General features: G+C 39.6%; 1 protein-coding gene across 1 annotated transcript in view; it reads left to right on the top strand.

The window, feature by feature from the left end:
• Nucleotides 1–1,628: 1,628 nt before the first annotated feature.
• Nucleotides 1,629–23,266, top strand: part of LOC124270502 (gamma-aminobutyric acid type B receptor subunit 2-like) — a 164,393-nt gene continuing 142,755 nt past the window's right edge. Inside the window, exon 1 of the mRNA XM_046705517.1 lies at nucleotides 1,629–1,739. The gene's annotated coding sequence lies outside the window, so the exon portion shown is untranslated. The remainder of the gene's footprint in view (nucleotides 1,740–23,266) is intronic.

Here is a 23,266-nt window from a genome sequence, read left to right as displayed (position 1 = left end):
TATGATGCTAGACATGTTGAGGACATTCTATGCTTGACGTTTCAGTAACTAAATGATGTCTGATGCAGTTGTCAACTTTCGTACCACATGTATCCGCTCTTATTCAGATAAATACGTGCCATGGGTTTGTGGCAAAGGTCACTGTTGATACAAAATAGTGAAAACCATGTATATTTGATTGTGATTCAGAAACAAATCTTAATGAATTAGCCTTGAGTTTGTCGAAATCGTAAAATCATCGTGATCATTGTTATTTTGGAAATGGTTTTGTGGCTTAAGTTTTTTGACTCTAAGGAAACAACGCTTATTGAGACAGCATCCTTCACAGTACAATAGTCTAAATTGAGGAACCATTGGTATTATGCCTTTAATTGATATGTATGCCTTCCCAAAATTGGCCGCCAATAAAGCATCACCTGCAGTAGTGAAGGTTCACGCATTAATCAAATAATATCATATGTACATTTTTACGTCACACTACTTATCTTCCATATGTATAAATTCCAACATGAAGTATGCATACATATATACGAACATTTGCTTATCAACTGATGTATATACGTTGAATATATTATGTTGTGTCCCAGTTAATAAGTGATGCTGAAACACATAAAGCAGTTAATCAATTTTATGGCTGGTATATTTTTCCATTCAATGGTTCGTGAGGCAATTGTAGAATATGACAAGTACAAAGCCCCAGTGATGTCATATCATTAATATCACGATTATATATTGCCAGTGTCCATCCCTAATCGTTTGAAGACGAAACATTACTTAGAAACACAGCGTATTGATGGTACACATTAGATCTCAAAGCAGCAAGACTTGCTTGTGGACATCCCCCAAACACAAACTATTCATATCTGTATTCCATCAGTAAAGACAGTGCTGACGCCCCTGTTAGTTAATCAAACATTCATTGTAATCTTCACACTGGGCTTTGCACAACTGGGTTATTGGTTCTGCAGAGATGATACAGCATTGCTTCAGTGAACAAATCATGAGGCAACGTCCATGGCAACTGGGCATTCAAAACACTATAAAACACTATTATGTCATATTTACATCATTAGATACCACCGAGCTTCTCATTACCGATCGCCGTCTTAACAATCCGAATTTAAATAATGCATAAAATATTCGACTGTTTTGTGTTATAGCCCGCATGATCTCAAATAAAGCGCATCAAAAATACGCGACTTAACACATCGCTTTAATGAGCATGAATAAAATTATTATCAGCTGAAAAGTCTGAATAAGCTGTTATAATTGGAATGTGCTTAACAATAGCATTTATTTCTAATCGAAAGAAAATGAATCTTTAATGTACCTTTGTTATCGCTAAATCAAATATGTTTTATGGTATACACCCTTCATTTATTCCCTCGGTTCGAACAAACGAGCATTGTCTTCTGTCACTTGAGTGAACGGTCTGCAATGATTATGGTACGATTCATCAACCTAAATCATTAAATAAACACCGTTGATGCTCTGTCCAACCGTTGCCTAGGATTACATTAATGTATTCCTGATCAATGGTCAATGATTTAGCCGGGGTTTGTCTATTGGTACCCATTATCAACTAAATTAAAGCTTGCGCGCATGCCCAGGTCTCGGTCTGTAGAACTAACGGCGCGCTCCAGTTGGATAACAAGCACGTTCTACAGGTACAGTTCACAGCTGGTTGCAATCAGGATAGTGCGTAGTTAGAGGGACATCCAGATAGGAGGACTGTTCAGGTACGTCAAATTATTTGTATCTTTTCAAACATTACGTACATTAATCAACAAATCAACACTCATGAACATACTTGTTAAATACCTCACGAGTTACAGGCACGACAAAATACATTTAAAAATGCTTCGTACAAAAGCTTCACATTACCACTCAAACTTTTTCAACGGAATACATTCTCCGTATTCATTTATTCTTTTCAGTATTTATCTTTCCAACTGTGTTAAAGTATAAAATCGATGTTTCAATTTCAATATAGGTTTCAACACAAACAAAATAAGGAAAAATCATTGTGGTACAGTCGTTTCTATCATTATATGCACATTATTAAGAAAAACCCAGTCACCGCCTTGTGTCGCATTATCCTATGGTTAGATGTAACTACTCCCTGGCATGTAAGCTACCAGCGTCCGATATACCTTCACTGTCAACAGCTTCATATTGATAATCGACCTCAGTAGGTCGATCCGGCGTTGTCGGCTGTTGCCTCTTAAAGCCTTTTAAGTCGATGTTAGACCAAACGCCTCTTTCACCCTTTAGAAAAACAAACGCCAAAAGCAACACTGTATTGTTTTGCGCATGCGTTCAGCCGACGGTAACTGGCTTCGTGTGTTTACTATTACTCTTGTAACTCCTTATGAAAATGTCGACGGGTTTACGAGTTGTTGTGTAGCGCAAACAAGTATTCGTCAATTGTAACCTATCAAATATTCATTGTGGGTGCATGTTTGCTGAGTGAATGCAAAAAATATCAATCATTTTAAGCATTTTGTTTCAATGAGTTTGTAGTGGCATAACTGTGCTTCACATATATCGTTTTCAACAATAATTATCGATTAACAATCTAAATACAATGAGGAAATTAATTTTTCGTTGTTTGTACATTTGTAGACACTGGAGCAGTATGACGAGTACAATACGTGCCTAAATCTAGTCGACCAGGGTCTTCATTTCTTCAAATGAACTTAATAAGAAATAAACAATTTACACCTGGAATCCTTTTTGTTAATTGGATGAAATGTAGTATGGGTAAATGCCAACACCTCGTTGTCATACTAAACTTTGATACCTTGTTCCAAGCTTCTAATTAACGTTGGGGCGTTGGGGTAGCCTAGTGGTTAAAGCGTCCGCTCGTCACGCCGAAGACCGGGGTTCGATTCCCCACATGGGTACAACCAATTATGACGCCAAATCCTTTTTCATATTTTCTCAGCACAGTTAATATATGCACAACACGATGGCAATAACGAGGAAGGTGTCACTCGAAAACAAAAAGTTTTCCTTTGGGCGATTTGCCCTATCGATCAGGTGTTTCCACCAGAAGAACCACCTCCGTCACACGATCACCCTGATTTCGTTAGTGATAACTGACACTGGACATAGCTCTTCACTTAACGGTTTTATTCGGCACCTTTTTTCCCAAGACACTGGATTACGATGATAATGGAATTGTCTTTTTGAGCAGCTTCTTACAGAAGTGAGCGAGTGATGTTTTATGCATGCAAACAGTCTCCCAGAAATCTTACCAAGAACGAACACCAACGACTAGTTACTATAATGGATAGTTATCACCCAGAGAATAGGTTTCGGATGTGTTTCAGCTTGTTTGTTGTTCAATGAGACATTCAACAATATGTTTGCAAATATTCCAGGCTGGACGTGCCAACCAGTGGTAGATATTAAGAATAGCGTACCACGTAGGGGCACGTTGACGCGTTCGTCACCATTTACCTATTCAGTTGCCTATTTCGGCAAACATATGTTGTCCAGCTCTAAATTTCCATGGTTTGTCGCTGTGACCATCAAACGCTTTAACCTTCAGGTACGCCCGGGAGTCCATTTATAACTTGTCGGCAGCCTCAGCAGCTCATAATAACATGTTAATAACATGACAAAACCTGCTTCGAATACCCAACAATATGTCATATTTAGAGTACTAACATGAAATTTAAGCAACATCTCAAACATGTTCACAAGCACTTGTCGGCAAGAGACAGTTTTTACTTCATCAATGCGTACATGTTTTATCAATTTTACATTTTGTTGTTCACGTTTTTTCATGTTTTTAAAGTAATCCCAAAGTACTTTAAGCGTCTGTTCGTCATCCAATTGCAAAAGGTCTTTGTTGTAGTTCAACCATTATCTCATGTCTCCTGTTGGAGTAGTGTGTAAAGCGGCCCTCTGGGTCAATCACGCACTCTAAGTGAAGTCATAGATTTGTATTTCGTCTTACTCCTGCACAGTCTAAGAACTGCTTTTCTGTTTCGACGTCATAATCATGGGCTCATTGTGATTGCGTTGCTCAACATCCGGTTGTTCTTGTGCTGCACAAAACGTATATGTTCATGTGTTGCTCTTCTTGCACATGTTCATGCGTTGCTCTTCTTGCACATGTTCATGCGTTGCTCTTCTTGCATATGTTCATGTGTTGCTCTTCTTGCACATGTTCATGTGTGGCACAATATGCATATGTTCATGTGTTGTAAAGTCATAGATTTGTATTTCGCTTTTCTCCTGCCCAATTTCTCTTCTTGCACATGTTCATGTGTTGCTCTTCTTGCATATTTTCATGCGTTGCTCTTCTTGCATATGTTCATGCGTTGCTCTTCTTGCACATGTTCATGTGTTGCTCTTCTTGCACATGTTCATGCGTTGCTCTTCTTGCACATGTTTATGTGTTGCTCTTCTTGAACATGTTCATGTGTTGCTCTTCTTGCATGTATTCAAGTGTTGCTCTTTTGGCACATGTTCATGTATTGCTCTTCTTGCATATATCCATGTGTTGCTATTCATGCACATGTTCATGTGTTGCTCTTCTTCCATATCTCCATGCGTTCCTCTTCACGCATGTATTTATGTGCTGCGCATTATGCACATGGCCATGTGTTGCTACTTCACGTACTAGTTTATGTCCATATGCTGTTCATCATGCATATTTGTCTTATGTTATCTGAGAAACAACAGCTACCAGTAGCGATAAAGAGATATGTATCCGTGTTTCTGCAATCATTACTCGGAATGATTCCACCAAAATAAGGAAAGAGTATTTCAATGCTGCGCGTGAAACTAATGCATATTGACCGGCTTCTTTGCAACAGACTCGTGTATGCATTGTGCGAAAATGAACCCCGAGGTATTCAAAGTTGGGATAAAGCTTTCGGAATGTCTCGTGACTGAGCGAAAACCTACGGGATCGTTCTTAATAACCTTTGTGATCAATCGTGCTAAACGGGAATCAAACAAAGATGGTCATTAGTTGAAACATGGGGCTCAATATTTTCAGACGATGCAGGGCTGAGTCAGCTGATGTGATGCTTTCAGCAGTTTTACAACACAAAAGGTTTGACATTGTCACCGTTTAGAGAATTGAACTCTTCCAGGCTAACAATGGAAATATTTGACTACTCTGCATACCTGTCCCTCAGCTCAAGGGAATAACTGAATAATGAATCATACATTACCTACAAAAGCACGCTCGTTTACACTAGCCGGTCTCACTAGGAGGGAAAGGGGTTAGTGTATTTGGCCATATTCAAACAAGACATGTTGATGATGTGTCCTGGAGTCTTCTTCTCCCAAACCCGGATTTAATTTCCCACATTCCAGAAATATCCTGATTTAAAACGGCTCAATTACAACTTGTACTGACTGAGTTTAGTTTTACGCCGCTTTTAGCAATATTCCAGCATCATCACGGCGGGGGACACCAGAAATGGGCTTCACACATTGTACCCATGTGGGAATTCGAACCCGGGTCTTCGGCGTGACGAGCCAACGCTTTAACCACTAGGCTACCCCACCGCCCCTACAACTTGTAGTAGTGAGTAAGGTTTTACGCAGAATTCAGCAATACAATCAACTTCACGGCGGGGTTGGGGGTGGTGTACGGGGCTGGGTGTTGATGGGACGAGGGGCAAATGCTAGAGCAAATGAAATGGGCTTCACACATTGTACACGTGTGGGGAATCGAACCCATGTCTTCGGCGAGACGAGTGAACGATTTAACCACTGGGCTACCCAATTGCCTCACAATAGGCAGTGTAAATGAAGGCCATATATACGGGACAAAATAAGTTATTATTGATATTTTATCAGTGTGTCAATGAATAAATAGATCATTATTCATAATTTCAAAATTAACGTATATCCCTAACTATTTTTGTCCAGTATACATTTTAAAACGTATCACGTACAATTGTCTAAATTATACATGCTTTAGTGTCGCACTGATTTTACAGAGTGTGCGATTTCCCGACTGAGACTGAAGTAAATACGTGCATTCTTACACGAGTTTTGTGAACTCAGTATCACACATATACAAGTATAATATAATTTCTCTAAAACCCACAATTTCGTAAACCTCTTAGACTGATCTTGATTCGATTCCCCACATGGGTACAATGTGTGAAACCCATTTCTGGTGTCCCCAGATATTGCTGGAATATCGCTAAAAGCGGCGTCAAACTAAAAACTCACTCACTCACTCATTTTGGGCTGGCTTTTCTCTCACACAAAGCCGACAGTAACTCACTCATTTAGTACTCTTGCTGTGTCTCTCTTTTCATGTGACAAAGATACAACTTGAAGTGTTAATATCCCTAAGGCTGCGGCGCTTTGATTTATAACAGTACAAAGCACACTGTGCTGATGTGGTCCGTGTTAAACGGAAATTCCAACTGAGGACATCAATTCAGTTTTCAAGTTAAGAACTTTGAATGTCACTTTTTTTACGAATTAATCTATTGTCTAAATCTTACTTGGTTTAACAAAACAAACACTATTTTTACAATTTTTTTGACTGCACCGTTTCGAAATGCTTACAAGACTAAATGAAACAGAGTTATATGTAGAACTTGAACGTGAATAGATCGATACGTGATCAGGTTTCGGATATTGTACAACGGAAATGAAGGCAATGGACACCCTTGTATCCTAAACAAACAGGCAGAATCAAGTCAGGACTGAGTGGAAGGAAATCCAAACATTTCTGAAGATGATCAAAAGAGCACAAATGGCCATCATGACAACCTTGAATAGGCACAAATATATCACCGATGTATTTTGAACTAAAGGAGTCTGGTGTATCAAAATTCAAGCGATGTATCGCGAGTGTCCATATCTACGTTTAGCGACCTTCACCTTCAATGGAAGATATTTACGCTCGCTGAAATGAATGCAACCTCTGATGGTTTCCTAACACCATGTTGAACTATAATCGATGGAAATCTCCTCAATGACAGCGTCTTCTTCACAGCTGTAATAGAATTCATTTTAAACTGTGTACGCTTTTTCCAGGAAAATCTCACTTCATCGTATTCAGCTCGATCAGGACTCACCAACATTTAATCCGGTTTGACGGATTCCAAGAAATGTGCAACGCGCAACATAACGCTGCAGATTGGTGTCTTGGGGATCCGTAATACAATCATTTCCTCCCCAAACATACGCAGTGGAGGGAGGTATTTGGTTGCAGTTGATATCCGTGTTCTTCTATTAGAAATATTGATATAAGTGTATGCGGTAGATGTAATGCTTTGTAGCACGTGGGACTGAGCTGACGCGGTTCGTGAGTGAATGAATTAGGTTTAATATCGCTTTAAATAGCATTTCAGTTACATCGCAACTTGTTTGCTTGGGACGAAAGCTGCAGATTTCAGATATTTCACTCGGTTATCTCTCACATTCCTCAAACACATCATACTACATCACAATTATCCTCAAACACCTCATACCGCATCCCACATATTCTCAAACACCTCATACCACATCACAAATATTCTCAAACACCTCATACCACAAGACAAATATACTTAACCACCTCATACTACATCACAAATATTCTCAAACACCTCATACCACATCACAAATATCCTTAACCACCTCATACCACATCAGAAATATTCTCAAACACCTCAAGCCACATCACAAATATCCTCAAACACCTCATACCTCATCAGAAATATCCTCAAACACCTCAAACCGCATCCCACATATTCTCAAACACCTCATACCACATCACAAATGTCCCCAAACACCACTTACCACATCCCACATATTCTCAAACACCTCAAGCCACATCACAAATATTCTCAAACACCTCAAGCCACATCACAAATATCCCCAAACACCTCATACCACATCACAAATATCCTTAAACACCTCATACAACGTCACAAATATCCTCAAACACTTCGTACCACATCACAAATATCCTCAAACACCACATACCACATCACAAATATCCTCAAACACCTCATACCACATGACAAATATCCTCAACCACCTCATACCGCATCACAAATATCCTTACACACCTCGTACAGCATCACAAATATCCTCAAACACCACATACTACATCACAAATATCCTGAAACACATCATACCACATGACAAATATTCTCAAACACCTCATACCGCATCACAAATATCCTTACACACAAATCCTCAAACACCACATACTACATCACAAATATCCTCAAACACATCATACCACATGAGAAATTTCCTTAAATACCTCATACCACAACACAAATGTCCTTAAACACCTCATACCACATTCATATGCTCAAACACCATAGACCACATACCATTTTCTCAGATACCACATTCATATGCTCAAACACCATAGACCACATACCATTTTCTCAGATACCACATTCATATGCTCAAACAGCATAGACCACATACCATTTTCTCAGATACCACATTCATATGCTCAAACACCATAGACCACATACCATTTTTCTCAGATACCACATTCATATGCTCAAACACCATAGACCACATACCATTTTCTCAGATACCACATTCATATGCTCAAACACCATAGACCACATACCATTTTCTCAGATACCACATTCATATGCTCAAACACCATAGACCACATACCATTTTCTCAGATACCACATTCATATGCTCAAACACCATAGACCACATACCATTTTCTCAGATACCACATTCATATGCTCAAACACCATAGACCACATACCATTTTCTCAGATACCACATTCATATGCTCAAACACCATAGGCCACATACCATTTTCTCAGATACCACATTCATATGCTCAAAACACCATAGACCACATACCACTCAGATACCACATTCATATGCAAACACCATAGACCACATCCTACAGACCACAACTATGCTGAAAAGACAGACGGCATTCCGAAGATACCACATACAAGACAACACATACACGTAATTATAATTACATTCTTCATTTGACACATACAAGACATCCTAGTTTACAAAACACGAATAACACAGCGCACAACATATAACTCCTAACTCATAATATATACATTATACACATTTCACAACTTATAACACACAACACATATCATATATAACATATCACACATACAGTTTACTGCGAAGGCCACAAACATGAAACAAGACATTCATAAACCCTCACATGCCTCAAATGCTATCGCGAATTCAATTGTAAAGTAACACCTCTACACACAGAAACATCATAGATCATAAAAGACTTCAGTTTAAGAAACAAATCCTCTTCCCCATGGAAGGTCAGCATCCTGTGGAGCGTTTGCCAATAAAAGGATATTGTCAGTTTGCCAGTGTTCACGTTCTGGTAGCACTACGGCAGAAACACCGTCTCCGGGTATGTGTTCGAGAGCGGCAGAGAAACAGATCTGAGCTTAGACCGGGGTTATTGATTCCCAAACCGAGGTCAATATTTGGCAGCTTTGCTGAGGTATTCGTAATCAAAATCCGATTTAAGCAATCAGTATTTTTGAGTACAACGACGCAAGCCAAGTCGGGATACGAGCGTGGTCAATAGAGAAGATTACAACCTATGCCCAACATAAGGTAGTTTTTATTCAGATTATAATCAAAGAATCGCTTGGAATTGTTTTGTGCTGCAAGCTTCTGTCAGCCTCAGAGTTGCAGGCACAGACATCAAGACAGCCTATAATAAACTCGTCCATAACACAACCAGATCAACGCAGAGCATTTCCAGTAAATATTGATCAAATGTTCATTTTAATGAAAGATTACGATCAACCTGTTATGCGCGGCTACAATAATTGATCTTTTGCAAATTCAGACTGCTTATCAGTTGTTGCTATTATTGTGCAGTGTTCTCCCGTTGAGCTTGCTTCATCCCTTCTGCGTGTAGAATCCGGGTTTTGAAGGTGTACATGTGTCTTTACTTAACAAATCCCTGTAAGGCTGCAGAACACTAACGTATACGCACCAGATTATGCCACGTGTTCCTGCATCTTGTAGTTTGACATACATCAACGTCTATACGATTCCATACATATAATGGGTTCAAAGAGTGGGTGAGTTTAGTTTTAAGCCGCACTCAGCAATATTCCAGCTATATGGCGGCGTCTGTGAATAATCGAGTCTGGACTAGACAATCCAGTGATCAGCAACATGAGCATCGATCTACGCAAATGGGATTCGATGACGTGTGTTAGCCATGTCAACGAGTCTGACCACGCGATCCCGTTAGTCGCCTCTTACGACAAGCATGAGTTACTGAAGATCAAATCTAACCCGGATCTTCACGGGTTGGTTGTTCAAAGAAACGTTTAAATCAAATATATATCACGATCTAAATATATTTAAGATATATATTCGCGGCAAAAGATCTTCATAAAGGAGTTTTGACAAGCACGAATATCCGGACTCTATCATTCATCTATTTATTGCTTATGCTTTCTTGAACCTGAAGAAGTCACTTGTTATGACTTATGTATATATGATGTTTAAAAAACTGGCTATTCAGTAGTGCGACGTATGTCTGTTGCATGGAGACACGTTTATACAACATAATGCCATATATAGGTTGTTTAGAGGTACATTTACACAGAAGACTGGCATATAACGGTAGTTAGAGTCACAGTTGTAGGAAGAGTAACATTTACCGTTATTTAGAGACATATTTATGCAGATGTCAGACCAACACGGTTGAAATACCGACTTGTAAGAAGACACATTCAATTTGTAAGTTTGTATTCAGGTTGAGCTGGTTGTTTCGGGACTCCTACGAACCATATTACACTGTTAAAAAAACAACCGTTTCTTAAAACTATGTGAGTGAGTCAATATAGTTTTACGCTGCTTTTAGCAATATTCCAGCAAAATCGCGGTGGGGGACACCACAAATGGGCTTCACACATTGTACCCATGTGGGGAATCGAACCCGGGTCTTCGGCGTGACGAGCGAACGCTTTAAACACTATACTACTCCGTCGCCCCTTAAAACTGTGTGTGGTGACAGCAATATTGTAACTATACTTTCCACTTAGACAATGAAGGTAAGATAACATGCTATTCACATATATTTATTTTCATACGGTTATGTCATTGTCTGCTTGTCCCAGACAATAATGTTCGTATAGTTTCAAAGGAATTCCATAACGCTCCATACATATCTTAAAATTGTCCTTCAAATTTAAACGGAAGTTGAAGTCTCTTGGAAACGGATAAATACATTTTCGCACCAACGTGTGAAAAGTTACGCGACTTAGTTGTCAGATTTAGATTGGGTTTGTCAGAAATAATCATCAATGAAGGTAGAACAATTGGACGTGATACCAATGAGAAAACTTGCATGTTATGTATAAGAGGTATAGAGAATGACATCCACTTCGGCTTCGCGTGTCCTGCGCTCATTAACCTGGCAATGATCTGTATAAAACAATTAAGTAAACCACCAGAAATTGCATTCTTTTCTTTTATGAAATGATACCGATATTTTTTCACCTGTAGCTATATTTAAAGCATGTAACATTCTTAAGAAAAAACTTATTGAAACATGTTGTGTATATAAATGTATGCTGCGCGTAACATTAAATTGTGTACGTTGCTGTATATTTTGTTTACTCTGTTTGTGGGCCAGGGGTTAAAATATTGACATCGTAAATATATTTGATTAATATTTCACATATGTAATATTATATATATGATATTCATATTTCATTGTTAGGAGACCGTTTCCACTCTCGACCTCCATGTTGTAATTAGAGCCCTACATGAACTGAAACAGTATATCTGCGCAATTAGAATAGACATTATTTGAGAGATTATTAATAGACAGTGTTAACGACTGAATACAGTTTCTATTGAATTTATAGTTTGCCCAGTGAACTAACTTTTGTGAAGACGCTTCACCAGGTGCTTCATTAATTCTCTTGATTTGTTGCACGAACCCGGCCAGACAATTATGATTAAATGGCAGAATGAGAAATAGGTACCAAAAGTTCACAACATTTTCACGTGACACCATCGTGGTTGATGATCTAATCGTGGACAAGCATCCATTAGACAGGTAAACTTTCATGGTAATGTGCACACATGTATGGTCATTTGATAACCGGTTTTATAAATCCAACGGATATCTTATCGACGTTTAATATGAAACCTTGAACCATAATTACGAAATGAAAAGTGGCAGTTTCAGTTTCCGAGACACTACCCGGAAATTATTCTGAAACCATCCAGACAGTTTCCGGTGCATCTCTAAAAGGATGTATTTCACCATACATTTCCCAACTTGCTCAGCATTAGGTTGCAAACAAGGGAAGTTAAGGAGTTCAGATACCTTGGAGATTTCAGGAGTTCTGGAAAACTACGGTCTTCACGTTCCAAAAAGTTCATGTAAAGATATTTGCAAAGCTTCTCGATGGATCCAGAAAGTTGAAAACCTTACCTCCATACTATCACATAACATTTTTTATCTCATATACCAAGTGCTTCTGCATTGCTACTTTCGCTTTTTCACTTGACGGTGCAATCGTTGCTCAGCAATTATATGTGAGCAAATGGCTTAACGCCGCTTTGACCAATATTCTACTCCTATCACAGAGTGGCAGAATAATGGTAGATGATTCATCAAATAGACGCGGGTCGCTAATGTTTACAGCTGTGATAAAAAAAATGTGAACACGGGTATGGCGCTGAAGAACTAGGATAAATTTCTGTAAAGATTGGTGTAAACTTACCAGCCCTCCTTACTCGGATGTTGGACACGGGGTACAAGGCTGCACCGCAACGTGTACGGCACAAATTCTTCCTTGTGCTTTAACTCATGTAGGAGGCGCTCTACCAAGCTGTGCTACTTGTCTGTGTGACCCGTGAAGATCCGGGCTAGAATTAGTCTTCAACAACCTTGGCTTGTCGTAAGAGGTGACTAAGATCGGGAGGTCAGGCTTGCTGACTTAGTTGACGCATGTCATCGTATCCGAATTGCGTGGATCGCTGTTCATGATGTTGATGACTGGATTGTCTGGTTTCATACCGCTGGAATATAGCTGGAATATTGTTGAGTGCGACGTTAAACAACAAACCAGGTACTTGTCTTATCTACATATTGTATTAATATGTCGAAGTCTGTGCAAAAGTCACAGCATCATACATATTTTTTGTGGTATTGTACCTGTATCTCGAAGGATACAAGGAGTAACCTGCATTGCCTTGACCTATTCATTGCGCTTTGCCTTATTATATATTGAACACTTTAACCTATTCCTTTATGCAGACCGTAAGATTAATTCTACAATGGTTTCTCCTTACGTACGCATTGTAGATATTATTGCTTCAGTCCAAACTCGAGTATCCGGTTAGTCTTTGTAGTTAATGTCACGAATGTACCTGGTTTGCTAAGGGATACCTTTTCATTATTACAAATATATCTACAACCCCAATGACTGCATGCGTTGTAAATCTGCGTATGGTAAAGGAACTAACCTCACAATTAAATCCCTCCACAAGCTCGGTCGCACAGTCTCAAATTTAATATGCAGCTATATTTGACATTTTATCCCTCAGCTATTTCATGCTATGGCTTTTTGTCCCTATTTGCAATATTCCCAACACATCCAGCCTTAGTCATGACACTCATATTTAAATGTAATTTTTGTCCTCATTTTATTGTACAGCTTGGACGGAATCAGAGATCCATCTTGCCCTTCTGCATAAAGGGTCAGGGGTCCCTCATGCTGCGTGTACATAACTCCATACACATCTTCCATACCAGGCACTGCGACTTCACATTCGATAGCTCGCCCCTTCCATCCCGGTTTATTAGAAACGACGCCACAAAATGTCTCTGTTCATCTCAATCCGTTTTTAATAGGATTGTCTTAACGCTGTGCCCGTTGAGAAGATATTAGTTTTTTATGACTCGGACACCAGCGCTAACCGCACTTCTGTTTCTCCGGGGTTAAGTCTTGCTGGAAGAATTTCGGTAAGGGTTCCCTCCCGCGCTTAGCGTTATTTCCAAACGTAATAAAGTTTGTAGGTTTCCCTTATTTGGTAACACACGTCAGTCGTTGTCGTCGACGTAGCTTGTACTGCTTCCAATTAACGGACAGTGTCGGCGTCGGTGAAGGCGTTATAATCACACCGAATGCCACCAACTTCTTGCTAAAAATTAGCACAAAATTACCGATTTATGCTCGCAAAATAAATTGTAAATGTATCAATTGGAACCAATTAAGAAAACTCTCACCAGCTAGTATAATCACCGGGTTAGTTTAATTAGTAATTACGTTAACGCTTACAACGAATGTTAAAACAGATTACAAAGACGTGACGAGCGTCGTAAGGTCGGTTGACGTCGCTGAACACTACTATCGTCAAACACATAATGTTGAACTCGTCATGGCAATGGAATCATAGTGTTACAACGTATCTCGCACAAATACAGGTCTATGACGTGCTCAGTAACGTAACGTCACTACCATGAAAGGATTCACCTACGTACACTTGCCCTTGACGAACAGATGGCAATCCGAACTTGACAAATCAAGATCAAGCAATTACTGTTTGGACAAGCGTACAAACACTAAATACGTCATATACACTCTATACTTATTCTACCACGCCCTTTGAGAATTCTTCATTCATTTTAGTCGTTCATTCTGGGTTTATTGCGCTTTTAGCAGTGTTTCAAGTTTTATTTGAGAACATGCGCTTCACTTGAGGGGAACTAGACCGGACTTTTCAACGCGAAGGGGAACAACTCAACCATTCACCAGCGACCCTACCCGTTGTGATCAGTTAGGAGTTTCAAATCACCGGTTTGAAGGTTAGTGGCTATTATTGATATATCTATGGAAGTAACACTTTTTAAAAGATTACGTCACGAATACCGAGCTGCAAGCAATGATACCATAGACTGGAATAATCATTGAAAGGGGTGGTGTATGCGATGTGTGTTAGACAACATCGCTTGTTGTTTAAAGGTTTCTATTAAGTATTCGTGTCAAATTCATAATTACACAGGATGAACTAGGGACAAGGTTCAAATGCAGATGTATCAATCAGATATACCACATGCTGCTGTATTGAACATGCGTCTCGGATTAAACCCGACGTATGACGTAGGAATTCTGCTGTATAATATACTGAAAGGCAAAAAAAACCGTCGTAATATTGTAAATGACATTTAAGCATCAATTGAGTATTTGAACCTATTTTTTACATAACCTAGTCATTGCTGCTGTTTTCAGAAAACAAGTGAACGATTGCCATTCAAGCAGCCAATTTATGCCTAAATGCATGCATGATGCACGTGCATCTCGATTTCAATGTTGTGTTTGTGCGAACTCTTCCCTTTCCACAAACAAAAACATGTCTAACTTCAATCTCAAGCAATACCTTTTTCGGCAATACAGGCTGCACGACCACGATTTATGTTTTCCTCAAACTTGACTTCCGGTGTATATTTACAAAAAAAATTAGGTTCAACAACTCCATAGATGCTTAAATGTCAACTCCAACATTACGACGTTTCTTTTGCCGTCAGTATATGATTGCCTATAAATGTGCGATATGTTCGTGTTTATCAGAACTACATAACTATGATCGTGCGTTTGGTCAAAGTGGTACATGTCTAAAACATGTATGGCTTTCCTCCGAAACTTATCTGGCATACCTTGATAGACCCGAATTACTCCTAAAGAGGCAAAACATATTATTGGCTCACATTTATAAAACATCTGCATTGCTTAAATAACATTACCCTTGGTTTTACAAATTCATGAACGTTAGCAATATATCTTCGCTGGTTAGCTTTGATTGGCATGGAGCACTTAGGGCATTATACCCAGGCTGGAATCGACCACGGTGTTTAGCGTGACGAACGCTTTACCAACTGGGCTACCTACGATAACAATGTCATGCATGCGCGTCATCTTCACACTGTAGGTGTATTTATTCGCCACCTGAGCTAATCCATGACGACAGTAGACAGTACTGCTATTTGCAGATAGGTTTTGGTGACAAAGGTGCTCGACGATGTTGACGTTTACCATCGTCACAGACAAGCAAGTGGCAGACAATGGCCTTATTGACATTACTGTTTATTATATTGCTAATTACGTCTGAATGGTGCCATCGTGTATGTCAGGTAGCCGTGGAAGCTCAGTGTCGTCATGGGGACATCTACCTTTTGCCCTTTGTAATTAGAGTCATACGACTTTGAAACCACGGGATTGATGTCTGGTAGACGAGTATTTGTGTCCTATGTGGTTGGTTCAACTTTGCTTTCATTGTATCATGACATGTTACCTAGAAGCAATAGGTAGATTAGTACTAAACAGTTGTAGTCTTTTGTGGAAGAGGTGAGGACAACGGACCTAGTGCCGATAGTCTAATTGTCATGTCTGGGACTCGAACCGGCAAGTTGCTGCTAAGTAACCTTGATCTTAAAGAAAACAAAGCAGACCGTGGTTTAAATTTTCCTTCCAACGGATCTGTAAAGGAGATGCTGAAATCAATTATGAACTCTCAACAATGATAGAAATATTCACCCAACAGTACCAATTGTCTGTAGTCCCTTGGTTCCACAAAGCCGTATTCATTATATGCACATTGGCTTGGATGAAGGGCTAACAATGTAGTCATTTATGACGCTACATCAACATCTAGGTCATCTTTCCGGCCTGTTTGTCCGTCAAGCAGCCGCCAGAAACATCTATCTGGGTCAATATATCTTGGAACCTGACAATATGCCAGCAGCCCCGGCTGTCATCTCATTGTGCCTCCTTCTTGAAAACATTTACTAATAACTCATTTATCCCACGTATCATGCTTCGTGATACCAGTGGCATTTACACACAATGAGGCGAGGAATGATTGTGCATAGCCGCCGGTCGATCTATCGATAAACACCTATCTACACATATATTTCCCACACGTTAAAAGGCCAACAAAACATCGACCAAACGGTAGACAAACACGTAGTATGGGATTGTATTACTTGCCACGTGGCATATACAAGCCAGTAAACAATGAATAATATCGTTTAGCTTTTTCTTTTGTTTATTTTCGTATAAAGGAAGCACTACACGACATATTGGACAACAAAGGTTTCACTTGTTATAGTTTCGAAATTTGTCTCAGGATTATTAATTTGAAAAGAAACATGGTTTGGGCTCTTTTCAGTAGGATAGGATGTTTTCTGTTACGCAAAAAATCTCTGAAGAAAAGGTTTGTAAGTATGTGAGACAATGTGATGCTTTATAATGTTCATTGTACTCTGAAGAGATTGAGTTTGCTATACAAACTGTTCATATGTTGTTCATTTGTTTAAAGTTTTATTCATGAAATATTCAAACATGTTTTATTACATTAGTTGGAATACATTTTGTTTTTAAATACTCATAGTATGATAGCATAATACCCACCGTGCTATTATACTGTGTCATAAATCTTTAAATATTTATATGTTCTTATCATACATATGGTATTCATTAAACTCAGATGAACAATTTCGAAAGACAAATGTCCATTGCGGAACTTCAATATTACCTCCTCCAATTCTGCCGTGACATCACGCACTCGTTATCAGCAGGTTACAATAGACTCTGGTATTTAATGTCATAGGCTGTGTCATTTCAAATTCACATTGTCACGCCCACCAATCTGGTTATGGTATTCCCTGCACGACACAAATGCCATTTGACGGACCAAACGGATTATATTAATGTAATTAGTTCTTTTGTCGATGCGTCGGGTACTTGAACCAAATGAATAAAAAAGTAACTCAACTTAACTCCTTTTATCTGTGCCACACTATGGGCCTAGCCTGCATATGCTTACGTTTGCTCATGACCTCGGATTGATCTCTTTGCCGTCCGCGCGGTAGTCGTCTTCTCCGAGGTCCGCGCAATGTTTGACCAGTTAATGACGTGCGGTATGGTGATGACTTGTTTACACGAAGAGAATGAACATTCAAAAGTCCATTTAGTCACAGTGTTTGGTGAAGGAAACATATTTCGGACGCCAATGAAGACATTACCTTGTTTACATTCGCAAATCGGACTTAAGTAAACATACGAAAAACGTCGCTATACAATACCAAAGACTTTCTTTGTACACCCACAAAGATTTGACAGAATACAACCAATGATCATCCACGCGAAACACGTTTAACAGAAGTTTAACATCGTGCTTTTCAACAATGCATCTTGCCATCAACAAGCTAAATTACTTTTATAATTGTATCAATATTACCATCATATGAATCATGACCTTGATGTGACCTATCTGACCTAGTTAACATGAAGTCCTAAGGACTTCCGGTCATCTTCTATAGGTGTCTTAGAGGTATCTGGAGGACTTTGCACCCCCGGCTCACCGGGCACATGCCGGAAACCATTCTTCTCATGGTGATGACTTGTCATACCAATCACTCTCAGTTCACATCCAGTTAAGAATGGAATCAAAAGGGGATCATCAGGACACATTAGTGAATTTCCGTGGATACCTCTACATTTAACTTTGGAACTATGGTGTACCGTGGAATTATAGTCCCTTCATTTGGAGGTACAGTCAGCAAGATATGCGGACCTGTATGAATTTGAGCAAAAGCATCTTGTTGTACGAACAACTGTGTTGATTGGCACAATCCTTGATGGATAGCAATTACGAATGATCAATGTCCACTGGATAAGAGACAATAAACATGTCGTTGTTTAGTGAGATAGTGAATAGGTTGGGTTTATCGCAGATTATATGATTGGTTAACTAAAAATCACCCATTGATGTGGAAGAAGTGCCAAATGTAACACAGGTCATCGGCATGTAACCAGGTGGGACAATTGTCTATGAATAACTGGGTGTACAGGTAAACAAAATGACGTAAACGGGTCGATAGTAAGATTTAATTTAGATTCAAAACTCTTAAGACGAGAAACTGTACTGCAGTCTAAGGAAAAGTGAACGTATTGAGAACAGCATTTCCACGGTTTATGGCCGATTCAGCGAAAATCCTTCTTCAACCTATGAAAAAGGTGTTCGCTCAATCGGCCCCAAGGTGGAGTTGGTTCCGCACGGTATCACACAATTCGGTTCTAAGATTTTTGGAGTATCACCACATAGAGAGGGCACTTCTTTATTACGACCAATGGTTGTACATGTGTAAACAAAATAAGCAATACCTTAAAACGATGTAGATAACAAGAAACAATACTTGGCACAAAACAACTTTCTGATAATCCATCAAAACTCTCACCAATAAAGTCAATATGACAAACTTTATCTTGTTGGAAATACCGAATCTGTTCTTTTCGTTTACATATCCCCCTCATTTTGTTATGCTTATTACTTATAAACATTTCGCGCTTGTTATTCTTTATGATTTTCGATGTATTTAGTTTAACCAAACTGTACGTCAACATTGATCATGGATACAATGACGATAATTTCTGCAAAGGTCTTGCAGGTAAAGGGATGTTTTTCATGAATATCGATACAGACAAATTGTTTCGAAACAATGATGTTGAAAATTAATGAATACGAAGAAATCACTGAAGCTGTAACAAGGGGGAACTTGAATGTCCATGAATCATTAGACAGGTCAGTTTAGGTGAAGCAGGCCAGCAACGTGGTCAGCATACTCAAGGTCAGCGAGAAGCTGCTCAAGGAGGTCGGACTTGAGGGTACGAAGTCTGGAGTTTATGAAGGCGGGCGGGTGCTCGTGGACTTCAAGCTGATGCTGCTTCAACTTCATAGATTTTAGATGAGCTGCTTCTCTGGTGAGATCCCCGACCGCCCGTCATACCACAAGACGTTAAAATATGGATTCGATCCCCGACTTGTTAAAATATGGTACCCTGCCTAGCTAGCGCGCGGCATTAATGGGTACATCAAGGACTGGTCGGGTCGGAGTCTGTATAATGTTGTCTGAGTTGGGTATTCATGCTTCGCTGCGGCATGGTATCTGAGTGGGCTGGCACTATAAAACCAGCTTAAGTCTGGGCTAGTACAAGCAGCCGCACATACACACACACACGCGCATGCACGTCGTCATATGAGCGAAATATTATCAAGCACGACGTTAAATCCAATTTCACCTCACCTCACCTTCAATCCAAGTGGTGGTGACATAGTCCGTGAACTTGCTAACCTTCGAAATGAAAACATAAAGTCGAACCAGTGTTGTGATTACATTAGCCAGTTGTGCGTGAACTGTTGAAACACGTATTTTAAATATGTGTTTTACCTAGAAATGAAAACACAAAGTCGAACCAATGCTGTTTTTGCATTAACCAGCCTCAACTATTCAAACATGCAATTAAATTATTCACTACTTCGAGTTGAAATGAAAACGCAAATTCAACGTTTGATGATACATGTTAAGTGTAAATTAATTAAGCAGTTCAGCGTGTACTGTGCATACACCAGCTTGAAATGGTCCGTTACAAGTGGTGTCCGGATTAGTGAGTGAGTGAGTTTAGTTTTACGCCACACTCAGCAATATTCCAGCAAAATGGCGGAGGTCTATACATAATCGAGTCTGAACCAGACAATCCAGTGATCAACATCATGAGCATCGATCTACGCAATTGGGAACCGATGACATGTGTCAACCAAGTCAGCGAGCCTGACCACCCGATCCCGTTAGTCGCCTCTTACGACAAGCATGGGTTACTGAAGATCAGTTCAAACCCGGATCTTCACGGGTCGGTGTCCGGATTAACTGAGCCTAACTTCATAGTTCAGTGGGGCCGTTGGGTAGCCTAGTGGTTAAAGCGTTGGCTCGTCACGCCGAAGACCCGGGTTCGAATCCCCACATGGGTACAATGTGTGAAGCCCATTCCCCCGCCGTGATGTTGCTGGAATATTGCTAAAAGCGGCGTAAAACCAAACTCAGTCAGTCAGTCAGTCAGTCAGTCAGTCATAGTTCAGTGATTATAGAGTTCGGTCCCAACCTAACGGATTTGTACAAAATATGTTTTTCTCGGTCTCGGTTCTCTATAATTTGAGATTATCGCGGTATCGGCCCGAGCAGGATTCGTCATGTAGTCCTAGCTATATACCGAGTATCGTCCCTTTGCCAAAAACAGGATTTGAAGAATCTTATAGTCGATCAGATATTGATGACTATCTTTCCAACCCTATACCGTGATGATGGGTTTCTCTGAAAAGATGCATATCTTCGTGATTTTTCCCACATTGAGCAGAAAGACCGCGATAACATGACATCCCTTTAAAGCAGTAACATCCAACTCACTCACTCACTTAATGATGATATAAAATCCACAAACCCTTCTTAGAATGATTAAGACCAAGTCAAATGAGCTTACATAAAGGGTTAATATCAGGTCCAAGGAGTCATCTGTCAAGTTGCACAGCTGTTGGGGAACAATTTACTGGCATTGAGTCTTTTACCACAACCGTTAGTGTTTGCCTCCACACACTATCAGATCGAAGCCAACGCCGTAGGAGGTAAAGCAGTTTATTTTCAGAAAGGCCGGAATGGTAATTCTCGATGACGATGCTCACTTCTAGTCCTTTTGAAGCGTTCTCTTGAGTGAGATTAAAAAGTCCGCGAGAATTAGATCGCCATTGTGATAACCGAAGGCTGGGCTAGGCTTCTTTCAGCAGCGGGCACGTGTCAATAAGGGAAAGAACACTGAGATATATCTCTCCCGCCACTACTCAATCTCCACGCATTCTTCACCTCTTCTTTTCTCCCTCTCTGACCCTCTTTCCTCATCCTCTTATTCTAGTGTCCTCAAGTCTCCAATTTGAAAACATAACGATTGACAGTCGCCAGACTCGTATAAAGCAGGAAATTGCAGTTTTTAATTCGTTTGATTATCAAACATTGGAGTGGAATACCATGTCTGTTTTCATTACGTAATTACAGAGGTATGGGGAAATTGCCTTGGTAAAAGGCTGCTTTGTATTTAATAAAACCTCCACCCCTCTTGTTCGGGCTTTATGTCTTCAAATAAAAGTTCATATTAAACGAATTTACAGTTGGCAAAGAGGATTTAAAGACTGGCTCGGTGCATCGCTGTTATTGAAGGAGCTAATTGCGGAGTAAAGATGGGCATAAAGCACGGGTTAATATCGTATTCACAAGCATGTAAAAAACCGTAGCTGATCGTTCATAACAATCTCCTGTCTCCATCGGTAATTGGGTGTTTTATTAACTAACACTGAATCGGGTTCAGGTTGACAAGTTATGTAAATCTGGGTATTGACGTGAAACAGCAGTGCACTGTACATCCTGGAATATCGGTTATAAGCATAGAGCTGATGAACCGTTTTCTTTTAAACTGTTTTCGTGGTCTTTGCTCGGCGATTGTATAAACATATATCGGCGATAACTATATACAAGCACACACACTGAATGCATTAGTTAGAGGTGGATTTATTTTTCTTTTGATTGAGTCTATATTTGGTTAATCAATCGCATGTATTGAGCTACTCTGAATGGGTTCGATTCTCGAATTACCTCTAAACTATTCTTGGCATTTCAGCGCCGCATTGTGCTCGCTGGCATGGCGTTGTGAGACTTCACTCACTCAAGACATATCAAACTGATTGTTCATAAAGTTGGCTTGAATATCTTTCAGATTTTTACATGCAGTTTCGTTACTTTCTCATGTCGTTGCAAACGATCCATTTTTTCGTTCGTGTTTTGAACAACGAGGAGAGTTCTATGTATATACAACTCCTTCAATATTAATATGAGCGCCGTTTCGCTGCAGCTACTAACACCGTTATCAAGCAATGGGTAATGGTGCTTGATAACGGTGTTAAGTACCTACACCGAAACGTCGCTCATATTAATATTGAAAGAGTTGTATATACATAGAACTCTCCTTGTTATAATGAAGAAGTTGTATATCCCTAGAATACGTATTTATCCAGAAGTTTAGCTTTTTACGCCCAGTAGAACCTGTTCGAGACTTGTCCTCAAGTGTTGATATTTCCTACAATGGTGTTAGAAGATAGTCACGCCACATTAAAATTGAAGGCACTGGCTTCATACATTCTATGGATGTAAGGAATCAAGCGTAGGTCGACAGCGGAAGGAAGAATACGTTCACAACGAAGCTAGTCGACCGCAAAACAATAACTGACAGTATTAACAGGGGCTGAAATAAGGTTGTATATTAATTATATATATATATATATATTATTGGTCGAAAAAACCACATTACTGATAATGCATGTACGGTATAACCTCATCAAATATGTCTGATGTATTCTACAATATGTTACAAACACGTCGGCTGTAACGGGTTAT

The sequence above is a fragment of the Haliotis rubra genome, unplaced genomic scaffold, assembly GCF_003918875.1.
Source record: "Haliotis rubra isolate DU_JTF1 unplaced genomic scaffold, ASM391887v1 Scf152, whole genome shotgun sequence".
Taxonomy (NCBI): Eukaryota; Metazoa; Mollusca; class Gastropoda; order Lepetellida; family Haliotidae; genus Haliotis; species Haliotis rubra.
This window is presented reverse-complemented; position numbering and strand designations above follow the sequence as displayed.